Source organism: Cupressus sempervirens, chromosome 2, assembly GCF_028749045.1.
Source record: "Cupressus sempervirens isolate cs-2001-9-10 chromosome 2, ASM2874904v1, whole genome shotgun sequence".
Lineage (NCBI taxonomy): Eukaryota > Viridiplantae > Streptophyta > Pinopsida > Cupressales > Cupressaceae > Cupressus > Cupressus sempervirens.
Window position 1 is genome coordinate 746,078,982 of NC_143119.1, and position 14,415 is coordinate 746,093,396.

The following is a 14,415-nucleotide window of genomic DNA, read 5'->3' on the forward strand; positions in this document are numbered from 1 at the left end:
TGAGAGTGGATTGACAGTAAGGCTACAACATAAGATACATAGTATCTCCAGCCTCAAAAGTCAGCTCAGTCCTCTTCTAGTTTGCATACTGCTTCTACTAATTATGTGCATTGGTTATGTTATCATTAAGAGTCTTAACAATGTCTTGACTCTCCTATAACAAATCACCTACACTGGGAACTCTACTGTCACTCAAAAGCAAATCCATAAAATTGGGTGCCTCATACCCATACAGGGCCATAAAAGGTGATATTTGAATAGACATGTGATGAGTGGTACTGTAGCAATAATCATAGAGATAAATCCACTTTACCCATGCCTTCTATTTCCTTGCTATATAATTTCTAAGATACCCCTCCACCCATTTATTCACTATCTCCATTTGACCATTTGTTTATGGGTGGTAGCTAGTACTTGGAGTGTTCTCTATCAAACAAAACCTCAATAGCTCTTGCCAAAAGTGACCCATAAAACTATTGACTCTATCACTCACAATGCTCTGAGTTAAGCCATGTAATCTAAATATCCCCTTGAAGAACAACTCTATCACTTGTGTAGCAGTGATCAAAAAGAAGTGTGCAAACTTCGTGATGGGATCCACAACCACATATATGTAGTCCCTACCTTGGGCTCTAGGAAATCCTATGATGAATTCCATAGATAAACACTCCCACTTTCTATCAAGAATTGAAAGTGGCTAAAGTAAACTAGCTGGATAGGAGTGTTGCTACTTATTTTTTCGATAGGTGGGACACTCCCTAACATACTGAAGTACCTCTACTCTGAGCCCTTTCCATGTGAAGTTCTCTCTGATTTGTTGCTATGTCTTGTAGAAACCAGGATGTCCTGCCATAGGTGAATCATGAAAAGATTTCAAACCCATCCTCATGACTATTGAGCCTGGAACGAAAAATATTCACCATTTGTAAATGATGAGCTCATTCACAAGGGTGTACCTGCTATCCTTAATAGTTCCATCTATGAATCCAGCTATCCACACATCCTTTACATACTCTGCAAGGATCAAGTGTCTTCAATCCTCTAATATATCTATCAATAAGCTGAAATGGGGCCTATGTGATAAAGCATCAGCATCTACATTTTGTGTCCCCTTAAAATATGTAATATCAAAGTCATAGGGTTGTAACTTGCTCACCTACTTCTGCTACCTATCATTAAAATATCATTGCCCCAAAAAGTGTTATGGCTATTATGGTCGATTTTGATACAAAATTTTCTACCTACCAAATATTGCCTAAATTTAGCCAAAGCATGCATAATGGCTAAAATCTATTATCATATATGCTGAAGCTCCAATTTGGCCCTCTTAATTTCTTGCTCTCATAAACAATAGGGTACTTCTCCTACATAAGCACCACTCAAATCCCCTCTTCGAAAGCATCACAACATAGCTCAAAGTTTTTGCTGAAATCTAGTAATGCTAACATTGGATAGGAAGTCATCAACTCCTTAAATTTGTCGAAATACTCTTGTACCTTAGGAGTCCACAAGAAATCTCCCTTTCTCATCAAATCTATCAAGGATAATGCATGCCTAGAATATCCATCCACAAACCTCCTATAGAAACCACATAATCCCAGAAAGCTACTCAACTGTGTAAGGTTCACTAGTGAAGGTTACTCCACAATGGCATTAATCATTTTAGGATCCATGCATACACCTTCTTCACTGAAGATGTGACCCAAATACAATGACTCTATCATACCCAAATCACATTTTGACACCTTTGCATACAAGGACTCTCTGCCCAATATATCTAACACTGTGTCAAGTGAACCAAGTGCTCCTCCCAAGATCTACTGTACACTAAGATATCATCAAAGAAGACAAGTACAAATTTCTTGAACTGAGGATGGAAAACCCTATTAGTTGTTGCCTGAAATGTAGTAGGTGCATTAATTAGCCCAAATAACATAGCTACAAACTCAAAATGGCCACAATGACATCTAAAGGTTGTCATCTTGAAGTCCTACTCTCTAACTTTGATATGGTGATAACTTGATCTCAAATTTATTTTTGAGAAGAAGCAAGCTCCATGAAGCTCATCTATCAACTCATCGATCCTAGAAATGGGATACCTATTTTTAATTGTCTTCCTATTAAGCATCCTGTACTAAATGCACATCCTCAATGTCTCATCCTTCTTCTTCACCAACATGACTAAAGAAGTGAAAGGAGTCTTACTTGGTCTAATGTGGCCCATAGCAAGTAACTCTTTTATGGTTTTTTCAATTTCATCCTTCAACCTCTTTAGATGACTATAGGGTGTAATTATGATGGGCTTAGTCCCCTCCTCTAACTCAGTTATGTGCTTAATACCCCTGTCTGGTGGTCTACCTAGTTGAATGTCATTGAAAACCTTGGAGTGTTTAACTAAAAAAATTGGAGTGTTTAACTCCAAGCTCCTAAATATCAGAAGGATATTCAGTCTTCTTTTGTCCCTCCTATGATGGCATTAACATGCACTATGCCCACTCTACCTGATCATGCCAAATAAACCTAGCCATCCTCCAAAAAGAGACCATCTTGAAATCAATGTCCCTAATTGCCTTAAGAATATGTGTCTTCCCATTCACTTTTAACCTCATCTCCATCTCCTTGAGATTAAGAGTGAATTCACCAATATCATGCAAAAAATTCATCCTAAGGACTATATTTGTATCTCCCAAGGCACAATATAGAAATCTTCCTTAAAGGAAAAATTATTAACTTCCAATGGGAGTCCAGTGATCTTATGATCACAATTGAGGACATAGCCATTAGCTACCCTCACTCTAATTTCTCATAACTCCTCTATTTGTATGCCATGCTTCTCTACCAACCTAGCATCAATGAAATTATGAGTGGTACTAGTATCAACCAAAGTTATAACTCATTGTCTAGCAAGTACTCCTCTCATTCAAAATGATCCTTCCTACTTAATACTAGTGAGAAGAGCTTCCCTAAGTTGCCCATCTCCTTCCCCATCATTGGACTCCATTTTGGACAAGTTTTTAGCCTTGTCTTCCTTTTTTCACTATCTATTTCCTCTATATTAGACTGTTGGTCTATATTATTTGATTTTCATTCCTCATAGTATGTCCACATAACTCTGTTAGCATTTCCTTTTGATCTAAGAGGATAGTCATGGTTTGCATCATAGGGTCCCTTACAGTAGAAACATAATTTTTTCTTCCTCAAATCATTTAATTTTTCTCTATCAAAAGGTGTTGGAGTCTTATCTTTAGAATCATTTTTAAAATTGGTCCTCTTTGGTTTTTTATAAAATGTTTTGTTATCCTTACAAGATGATGCTCCTTTGTATTGAAATTTGTTTGTTGGGACTGCATGTTCCGTACTTCTTTCTTTTTTCATATCTTCCTATAAAGAAATGGGATCAAATGACTTTATCCAACCTCTCAATGGTTTAGATAGGCCCTCAATGAAAAGAACTATCAATCTATGCTCTAAAATATTTGGCAACATGATTGCCAACTGCTGAAATTCACCAATGAAATACTCCAAGTTTCCCATTTGTTTCAGCTATGCTAATTCCTAGAAGTAAACTTCTAGATCTTTCTTGTCAAATATTTCAACCAACCTATCCATAATGTCTTGGTACTCTATCACTTGATTATGCTTTAGTGTTACCATACCATGGTACTACCAATCATGTGCTACTCCCTCCATGTGCAAAGTGGCATATTTGATAGCTTCAATCTCTATCATTGGACTTAGTGCCAAGAATGTGTCAAGCTTATGAATCCAAGATTGAGCTGTCATCTTACCACTCCCATCAAATCTAGGCATAGTAAGCTTTCTTGTAGCCCACTTTAGCTCACTATTTTGACCCCTAGTCCTCCTATCCTATCTAAGTGACCTGTAATGTTCTCTCCTTTGATTTACAAAGCATTCAAAGGAGATCCTTTCCCAAACTTGAGGAAATAATAACTCTCATTCATCATTTGTAGCCTATACTAGTTCTTCTCTAACAAATGTAGGATGTGTGGCCCTATCTACTATTCTAGAAAGAGTTCTATTAGCTCTAGGTGATCCCACTACACTCATGTTATCCCCTTGTACCTAATCCCGTCTATCTTGTGGGTTCATGCACTCAACCATGGTGGTGAGCATTTGCAAATCCTGAGCCATCTACTCTTGTCATATAACCATTGCTCTGTAAATTCCCTTGTTTCCTAATCTTGATTCCAATTGTCTCTTGGTGGGCTATGCTCTTGCATATCACCCATGGTGTCTGGATGCCTAATAAAATCTTGTTTCCTATCAAACAAAGCTTGTCTGATAGTGAAAAATTTGTGAGAGCCAACCCCAGGTGGCTTATGATTGCTAAACCCTCATGATGGCAGGAATTAGCCTTGATATCAATGTAATATCCCTTGCCCAAATTGACTAATTTTAGCTCAAGGAATATTGTCAAACACTTGTATGTTTCCTTTCAATGCCAAGAAATTAAGAATGTTTGCAAATGGTATTACAATACCTCTTATAATGAACTAATATGCAAGTGCAGTTCTTTTGGTACTTTTAATGCATATACATGAAAACTTGATATGGAATACATACGTATAGCCAAATGAAATTTTGACAAACAATTGACATACAACTATTATGCTTATCATATGTGCTATTAGATGGACACTTCGTCAAACAAATAGTATGCAACATGTATCTCCTTTATTGAATTCATTCTAATGTACAATGTTACTATGAGTTTTTCAAGACAAATGGGGTTACAATAATGACTACAGTAATGTCAAAATATAATTTTGAATTATTACAACAAAATCATATGCATAAAAACTACAATGCTAACTACTAATAGTTGCAAGAGGAACCTAATAATAGTGATGCCCAAGAAAGGAAATGAATAAAACATAAATACTATAGCATGACATTGTGCATGCATACTGTAGCAGCCAAAATGTATTCTCCAATTTAAGCTCAAATAGAACTCCAGAATGAAGTTCTCCCGAATACCAAATTTACTAGATATTTCACTACCTCAAATCATTGCAACATTGAAGAGTTGACGTTCTCCAATGGTTGACTGAAATCAGAAACCTTAGTTTCTTCTCCCAAATTTATATCAAATGCAATTCACAATAATCAGATGATTAACAATGAAGCCCTCACCTCTATTTATTCTTTTCCTTCACCCTTCTAGAAGGAAATAAAATATTATTTAATTGCATTCTATAGAAGCTTCCCCTTTTCCAATACAATAATTAGTTGTATTTCTAGAAGATGGACTCTCTAGAAGCTTCTCCCTTACAATACAATAATTAATTGTGCTTCTAGAAAATCAAATTAATTAAATATAAAGTCAACTTTTAATTTTAATTTATTTAAAGACTTTATAAGAAATTAATTTAATCAATTTCTTCTTATTTCTCCACTTAGCCTTCTGAGAATGTAAAGGCTAAAAACTTCACTAAGATGCTAAAAAGATGAGGACATTACACATTGTTGGACCAAATATTAGTTTAATCTATGATTTGATATCAACTCTCAAAGGGGCATTCTATATATGACTGATTTGGGTGAATTAACTTATTTTCTTGGCTTGCAAATTAGTAGGCTTCTTAATGGGCTATTCATCTCTCAAACAAAATAAGTTTTGGATATTTTAGAGAAATTTAAAATGCTTGATTGGAAGCCAGCCCCTACTCCTTTCCAATCCAAAGTCAAGCTTACTAAGGAATGCACCTCCAAGAAATTAGATCCTACTCTATATAGACAACTTGTTGGTAGCTTGGTTTATCTAACTCATTCCAAACTAGACATTTATTTTGTAGTCAATCTAGTATCTCATTTTATGCAGGAACTGGAAGAAAGTCATTGGATGGCTACCAAGAGAACTTTGTGATATGTTCATTGAATAATGTACTATAGCATACATTATAATTATAAGTCCCCAATTTCTTTGCTTGGCTTTACAAATTCAAACTGAGGCAGTGATATTGATGATAGAAAATCTACTGGAGGCTATATTTTTTAGCTTGGCTAAAATCCAATCACATGGAGCAACATAAAACAAGCCACTACATCACTATCTTCATGTGAAGCAAAATGTAGAGCAACAAATGAAGCAAGGAAAGAAGTAGTTCAACTTCGACATCTTTTATGTGAGCTTGTCTTTGAACAAAGTTCAGCTACTACTTTCTATTGTGATAATCAAAGTGCTATTCAAGCTGCAAGAAATCCTATTTTTCATGCTAAAACAAAGCACATTGAAATTGATGTTCACTATATCAAGGATCTTGATAAGAAAGTATTGTTAATCTTCAATTTTGTCCAAGCACTAGTACATTTGACCCTATTTTTAAACCAAATTTTTTGATTATTTTTAACATGGAGCATGCGCAGGAGTTGGATATGCACAAGAATTGGTGAATGATCAAAACATGGAGCTTATGTGGGATGTAGAGGGCGTCTAGGTTCTTGTCAATGTAGAGCATTTGACTGCAGATCAAGCGGTTTGTAGGAACTTTGGTCCCTTTTGAATTTTCTTCTGCCTGAAGTGTTTGATAATCAAAAAGCTTTTCATGACTGGTTTTCTAAAACTTTTCTAAAGGATGTGCCATCTCAGTCTTCTGAAGATGATTGGCTTGAAACTGAGAAAAAGGTTATTATAATACACAGGCTGCATCAAATATTGGAGCCTTTCATGCTTCGACGTCAGGTTGAAGATGTAGAAGGGTCTCTTCCACCCAAGGTAATGTTGTTTAATCTTGTTTTTGTTACTCACTGTGACTCTTTAATGCTATAAATAGGCGGTCCCTAGTTTGAATATGGTTGTGGTTTTGGTGCCTCCAGTGAACCTGATATTGACAATAAGCTTGAGGGACAAGTTTTCCAAGCTACTAATACTAGTCCCTGAGTAAGTGGAGTTTGTCAAACTTATATGTTCTATTGTTTACTAGAGTTGGGTATGTGGCAGTTACATCTCTTATGTCTTGATCCCAGAGATAGATTTATGCTATGTGGCATGGTAGACGGCTTCAATTTTGTGGTTGAGTGAAACAAGAGAATAATGTCTACAATCATTGGATGATGTGGGAAAGCTTCAGGGAGATGTAATCCATGCCATGATTTTTATGATGAATATATGCTTTGTTCCAACGATCCTGTGACTGACTTCTACAAAAAAATGATATTACTTATTTTGTGTGCTTTTGCAACGTATATCATATTATTTGTTAGAGTAATTAGTTGTTTTCACTTATTAATTAAATCTCTTTGATTTAATTAATTAAGTTTCCTATTACTCTAGTTTGCTTAAGCTATCTTGTAGGTGCATATAATTAATATTTTATTAATTATATTGTGCAACCTAGCTTTTTTAGGCTTTAGGTTACCCTTTTTAGATTTCGATCTCCTTTTATAAGGATTGATCTCTTTGTATTTTTTATTATGAAGATTCGTTGAATAATATTTTCTTCGTCTGAGTTTTTCAGATCAAACCCTTGCCTCTTCTTGTCTTTTTCTTCTTCGTGACAAGTTTTCTGCATGTAGGTTTTCTTGGGCTTTGTGGATTTTTCGTGTGCTTTTGCTCAAATCCTACATGGTATCAGAGCTAGATCTACTATAGCTTGTTCGATGTTTCAAGAAAAGGGGATAAAAAGGGTTTGGTGGATCAGATCTAGTGTTTTTTTGGGCTTTTTCTGAGAAAACAAGGGGGTCACTAATTTTTGAAGCAGTTTGAGGGCAAACTAACCTCACGGATGGATTCAGAAGGCGTCAAAACCCCATTTTGATATAAAATTTGTCCAATTTGGACAACATTGATCTGGGAGGCAAAAAAATTTTTTGCCAAGAAGGCTCGTACGACCCTTGGCACATTGTTCGAGGCAAAAAATTAAAAAAATCACCAAAAAAAAATTGTAGCTTTTTAATCTGCTAGTAGTTAGTTAACCACTGTAGTTACCACTCAGCAATTCATTAGCAGCTCTGCAGTGGCTCCACGACACCTCCACCGCAATGGCACCTCCTACCCACCAGCGTCGCCAACAACTCGGCCGCCCTCCTCCACTCTTCCTCCACTCCTTGGGTAGTGCATTTTTTATGAAGTTTTATTATTATTATTTTTATTTTTAGAAAAAATAAATTTTCATGCATTTTTAGAGGCGCTGTCGATTTTTCTTCTGTAACTTGAGCATACAGACGTATTTTTTCGATCCAAAAAATGTGTTGGAAAGCTGGTTCCAAGATGAAGATGATGGTGTAGGTGTTTTTGGTTTTTGATGCAGTTTGGTTGCCTATTTTGGCAGTCAAATCTGGATGTTCTATTTTGCACTCCGAGAGGCGTATCTTGAGCATCCGATCTTCATTTTTGGAATTCTTTATATCATCGAAAAGCTCTTTCTGTGTTCTTTCCAGTGATGCTAGTTGTTGTTCTAGATTCTATTCTAGGAACATCCTATTCAGTCTTTTGCATTTTAGCATTCTGGTGGATATCCTCATTGTTTCAGGTCCAGGGATCTATTTTGTTGCTTTAGTTGCTTCGTTTTGGGCTCTACTTACTATTGTTTCAGCCTTATGTTTTTTCTAATCATTATCGATATTCATTGTAAACATCTTTATGCAAATGCACTGAGATAAAGTGCCACTCTTGCATTTCAGGATCCATTTCATCATTGTGGTTTGTTGTAATCGCACTATTTTATAAAGTGCCATGGGGGGATAGTTGTTTGCCACTTATAGGCCCTCTTTCTCTTTTGCCTCATGCAGTGTCGATGACACGTGCCTTTATTGGTGTCTATACCTCACTCTCGATGTGTCTGGTTCTTATGTTCTAGGAGATTCTTTGGCCCACCTTTTCAGTTTCTTGTCACCTCACCTACCTTAAGGGAGGGTTATATTGTTGTTCTATGCTTCTTTGGTTGATGGTTCATTGGTGTGAGCTATGTATTTAGTACTTGATCCTACATACTAGGTGATTGTAGTGGCTGGCTACCTATGCATTTCAGTGAGATGGATCATCTACCATATAGACACGCTCGGTTCGTGCCTTCTATTTCCATGGAGGTTCTACAGATTAGTATTTTGACAGAGTTTTGCGATTCTTCATGCTTCAGTGATTCTCTTTTGATCTCTTTGTTCCTTCTTCTAGAACATTCTTTGCTATCTCTTTTTGGAGTAGGGTTTTTCCCATGTGGTTTTCTCTATTTCTCCTCTTTATAGAGATTTTTTTGTGATTGGGTACCTGATTAGGCCTTATTGCTGAGACCCATCTCTTTGCTTTCATAGTTGTGCTAGGTTAGCTTACCTCCTAAGCTTCACTTAAGGGGGGGTGTTAGAGTAATTAGCTATTTTCACTTATTAATTAAATCACTTTGATTTAATTAATTAAGTTTCCTATTACTCTAGTTTGCTTAAGCTATCTTGTAGGTGCATATAATTAATATTTTATTAATTATATTGTGCAACCTAGCTTTCTTAGGCTTTAGGTTACCCTTTTCGGGTTTCGATCTCCTTTTATAAGGATTGATCACTTTGTATTTTTTATTCTGAAGATCTGTTGAATAATATTTTCTTCATCTGAGTTTTTCAGATCAAACCCTTGCCTCTTCTTGTCTTTTTCTTCTCTGTGACAAGTTTTATGCATGTAGGTTTTCTTGGGCTTCATGGATTTGTTGTGCACTTTTCCTCAAATCCTACATTATTCTCTTGCTCAAGCATACTAAGCTTTTAACCCAAAAAAAAATCAACTCAAATCAACTATATCCAACCTAAAACACTCTAATTAGGACAATTTTCTAAAAACATGAATTAGGACTATCAACTTTGCTCATTCATAGCTACATTGTTCAGCATTGTAAAATCCTGATGTTCCGAGTGCCAACTGTCCCTTAGATAGATTCATGCAATAATAATTTCAATAAAACTTGGATCTGGGATTCTGATAATGATAGCTACCAAAATCCTTGGATGCTATAATAGGATCTTCTCCACCTGTGATGGTAGAAAATTATTTACTGGCATATATGAAATAGATGAGTATCATCTTGACCATCGATGAAAATTATGCTTAGCAACTAAAGTTGAAGTGCCTTTTTTTGAAACAACTTAAGTTTTTGTAGATGGGAGACTTTAAAAAGAACCAAAAAGTGCCAAAAGTAATTGAGCAGAGGTGAACATATCTAGACCAATAACAAAATAAATTGCCACAATAGAACAAGATGATTTTATGGGTATAATTTTACAACAGATGATGTTATTATAAGTTGGCATTGAGCTAGAAGAGAAACACTCACCTCGGAAGGATAAACATTTTCTCCACCACTTTTAATCATGTCTTTAGATTGGCCAAGAAGCCATAATTTTCCCTCTTCATCAATCCATCTAAGATCCCCTATATTTAGCCATCAATTTTCACTCAATGTTGTTGTGGTTGAATCATTTTGGCCCCAATACTTTAGTATCACATGTGGGCCTCTTTTCATTATAGTCCCCACATTGTATAAGTTATTAGATTCAAGACATTCATCACTATGTTCTATTTGTATTTCCACATGAGGAGCAGGCTTTCCCACAAAAACTCCTATTCGATAATCTTGAAAATTATTCTGATTGGTTGGATCCATGGAATAATCCTGTATTTTGGTAAAACTACCTTGTCAAATTATTGGATTGTGGGCAAGAGTGAAAGTCATTGAGGAACAGGCCTCAGTCATACCTTTTTTAAAATAATAACAAATAAGAGTTTAGAAAAAGAAGTAGAATTAGGTCTCCTTAGGAAGTAATATGAAATAGGTAAATAAATGCAACTACATGAAAGAAAATAACATGACATAAAGGTTAATAGAAATCATTAAATGGGGGAGTTTTCAATGATTTTGTCATCTCCCTTTCCTATTATTAAAGAAGACTATAAACTAACCATAAGCCAAAAAGATCTGAGCTCTTGGAAAAATTTCAGTGACTTTCTTGATAAATTGTGGTGACAAGCTTCCAACTCCATTAAGTATCTTCTCAAGAATTGAAAAACATAGCATTGATTCTCCTTTCTTTCTTCCATTGTAGAAGTATGAGGGATAGAAAATTAGTAGTGTCCAAATTAAATTTATTCCTGCAAGTTCATTTTTAGCCTTTACAAACATTATAGTTTTACAAAAGCAACAAACATACAAAGCAATTTTTCAAGTACAAACATTATAGTGATATATGTGGGTAGTATTTGATCTTCTTGTTGACAATATAGTTGAGATTCCTATTCCATGGAAAATATTTGCTCAACAAATGTTCCTTCTGCTCAACACTTGGGTTTGGTTCTAACTTGTGTGCAACCACATTTTCCAAAAGATTATTAATGACTACATCTCTTCTTACTATAGCTTTACTACATATTGATAAGACCTCTTATTTCTACTAGGTTTTGACAAACAAAAGAAACCATGTTTTGCCAAGAGAGTTTGAAATTTGGAATGGTTTGAATAAAACATTTTAATTTTTATGTTTTTAGTAGGAGAATTCAGTTACACAAGTAAAAGTTATTATTAGCGTACTTCGAATTGATGCAAAATGTAACTATATCAGCAAGCATAGTTGGTATAGTGATCATCATTGATACAGAGTATCTTTGTATTGCAAATAGAGTAGAAGCTACTTCAAACTTGGGTATAAAGACATGGCATTCTCTTGCCAGTACAATGGCCAACGCCAAAGAGATTCCACCAATGTGGCATAGTGGAGAAGTGTGAAGATAAACCTGTCAAATGTGATATGAGGAAGAACAAATGAGAATTTTCTAGATTCTATAATTTGGATTCATCTTGAAAATAATTCTTAAATTATTTTTTGTAGTTGATGGCTTAAACATCACACATTAAAGTTTGATTCCTAGGCTAAACTGTTAAATAGTCAAAGTTGGCTTACTTTTTCCAAGCCTAATGTTTCCTTAGTATGTGAAGTTTAAGGGTGGTTGTACTCTTTGTACTATTTTTTAAATTGACAAATTTTTGATTTGCTAAATTGGGACATGTGTTGTGAGAAGCATAATAACTACAAAGTGCAGAGCTCTAACACACAATCCATAAATTAACCATAAATATTCAAGAGATTGATTACTTCATTATGATTGTATCTATAATGGCAATCTTTTCTTTTGACTGAACAATGAGTGCATCATGGCTGATTACTACTCCCTATGGGTTGGATGTTGTACCTAGAAAATAAAAGTGACAGAGCATTAACATTCTAAGCACATAGAGGAAAGCATCTCTAAAAGAGTGTAGAACACCTAATGTAAAGCAGATGTGAGCTATTGAATCTATTTCCCAACGAAAGTCAAGGTCATGGAACCCTCCTGCATATACTCCAATAGACTTTGCACTAATCACTATAAAAAATCCAGTTGAGTTCAACATTTCTATCTAAACAAAATCAATCAAAATTTAGAAGAATTCCACATGCATAAACTAGTAGCACTAACAAGTAGGGTCTATTTAGTCATCTACTGAAGAAATTGATTAAAAAACTATTAGCACTAACAAGATGTCTGAATTGAACTTTGTGTTTGTGTTGCTAAGATTCAGAGTTCAAACAAATTCATATACATTTAATGCTCTCTTTTTTGTGCTCTTTGATTGTAATCTCTTTTGAGTTTGAATAAGCTTTATCCCTCTTTTAATAAAGAAATAAATGTTCAAGTTGTTTTGCATGGAAAGCTACATACTATAGCTCAGATTTGTAGAAGTGCTTGCAACACTATTTTGATGGACAATCAAAGCTTGCCAATTCTCAAATGTTTCACAACTAAGTCACTCATGTTGATATTGCTTTTGTGTTTAACATGAGTAAGACAATCATTATGTTATTTCACTCAAAAATTGTATGATTACCGAAGTAACAACATCACGAATGCAAAAATAGGTCTCAACACCTCCATTGTTTGGCTGCCTCTTGTTCATAGAGATCACATGCTAGATTTGTATTAATCTAGCTTTAATTTGGAGTGAATGGACTAGTTTTCTAAAATTTTGGGGGTAAGAACTTTTGATTGCACTTGAATTGGTGATGTTATGTATGGGGGATCTCACCCTAACCTGAATACTTAGTAATATCTTTCTAATATGAATTTGAATGACAATTTAACCATCAGATTATTGACAAATATTTGCAAAAAAGATGTAAATAGCAAAAATTTTAAAGTAGTAGATTACATTAAGTGTTACAATTCTACAAGAAAATATTTATAGGTTCTTATGCGTTGGATTCCCTTTTCTTATTAGCAAGATATGGGAGAAAAACAAGCAGTAGAGTGGTAGTACACAAGAACTAAAACCTTTCTCTTGCTATACCCAATTACAGTAGTTTTATTTGCATTAATTCCATTATGAAATCTGTTCAACTGATTTGCATTAATTTTGTTATGAATTGCATTAATTTCGTAAAATTATTGTTTTTCTTGCTTTATGATTGCCATGAAATCTCTTCAACTGATTTGCATTCATTCTGTTATGAATTGCATTAATTCCATAAAATTATTGTTTTTCTTGCTTTAAGATTGGCATAATTTTTAATAAAAATAGTATTCTCCATTTTTGTTAATTACTACATCATTTAAGGATATGGCCACTGAATGAATGACTCCACAGTGATTATTTTTGTCCCTATGCATGGTTGATTGTAATGCAAATTTGATATAGCATTTTATCTTGTGGGTGCTAGATATTCTTGTACCCATAAGCCATTGTCCTGCATAAGGTTTCAAATATTATTCCAACTAACATGAAGTATCTATAATTCTCACTTCTTGATTCTTGAATATCCAAAGAAACTAAACAAGATTGTTGATTTCTTCCAACTATAAAAAGCCATGGTTAGCTTAACTTCTAATTTATCTCCTACCCTGGGTTGAGGCACTACTATTTTCGCAAATGAAATGTATTCAAATAATTAGTTGTCTTGTTACCATTCTCCACAAATATTAACCTTTTCACCATTGTTATCAATAACATTAAGTTTAGCTTTCAAATTATAATATTTCTTGCTTATGAATATTTTAAGAAATTCATGAAGGTTTATATTTGTTTCCAAATGTACGAAGTTTTGGTTAGTTCCACCAATTTTTTGTTTGACAATCCTAACCTAAGTTGGGTTGTTGTTATATTTGCAAAAGAAGTACAAAGTAATATTGTGTACCATTCTTTATGACCACCAATTGACTCCATTGGAACACTCTTTTGCAGGATTATCTAGCTATCATCATCTTGCTTTTGAATTCATTCAGTTATATCTTCTTGCTTTTGAACTCATGTACCACCTAACAGTGTGATGATTTAATCTTTTAGGAAAGGTAAAGTACATGCCTATGCAACCAATGGGAGGAGACTAGTTGGGGGTACATTTTATCTTGATTATCCAAGTGTTGGTGTTATAGAAACTCTAATG

General features: G+C 34.6%; 1 pseudogene; it reads right to left on the reverse strand.

Annotated features, from left to right (window-relative positions):
- Positions 1-9,882: 9,882 nt before the first annotated feature.
- On the reverse strand, positions 9,883-12,389 carry LOC149575551 (2-succinylbenzoate--CoA ligase, chloroplastic/peroxisomal-like; annotated as a pseudogene).
- Positions 12,390-14,415: the final 2,026 nt, after the last annotated feature.